This window comes from Echinops telfairi, unplaced genomic scaffold, assembly GCF_000313985.2.
Source record: "Echinops telfairi isolate 266 unplaced genomic scaffold, ASM31398v2 ScPeMD7_15;HRSCAF=58, whole genome shotgun sequence".
NCBI classification, from domain to species: Eukaryota; Metazoa; Chordata; class Mammalia; order Afrosoricida; family Tenrecidae; genus Echinops; species Echinops telfairi.
The window spans coordinates 10,416,211-10,416,889 of record NW_022103912.1 but is presented as its reverse complement, the minus strand read 5'-3'; positions in this window follow the sequence as shown (position 1 = coordinate 10,416,889).

The window sequence follows — 679 nt, the reverse complement described above, 5'->3', positions numbered from 1 at the left end:
GACAAATGGGATTTAATAAGAATAAAGCACCTGTGGACCTCGAAAGACTTCACCAAGAGAGTGACAAGACAACCCACAGACTGGGAGTGGATTTATTTTTTAAATAATAAAATAATTTAAAGATGTTGGTTTGGTTTTGAGTACAATTTTAAGTGTATCTCACAAATTTTCTATGTAGTGTTTAAACCATCTTCTATCACTATTTCAATTGTCCTTTAATTTTAATTTTGGTAAGCTTTGAGCTGAGATTTGTTTAGGGGAATGGATTTTAACTCCCCAAGTTTGTGTTTTGTTTTCTAAAATTTTTGTTGTGTTCTTCTTTTTTTCTTTTTTAGTAATTGATGGTTACTTTTTTTGGGATGGGGCTATTAAAGCTTATTGGCTTTATTATTAAAATATTAGAATTACCATCATATAACTTTAATCAACTTGCATTTTCCAAGATCATGAGATGTACATTAATATATTTCTCTCCACACTCCTATTTCTAATAGATTGCTTTGTACATTTTCATGATCGGTACATAAATCATAAAATTTCTTAATTGTTATGCATTTATGGTTGATTTATTTTTATCACTATGCCATAACCTTATTTTTAATGCTATATGTTTAGAACTTTTCTTTTCTTTTTAATCATTTTATTAGGGGCTCATACAACTCTTATCACAATCCATACA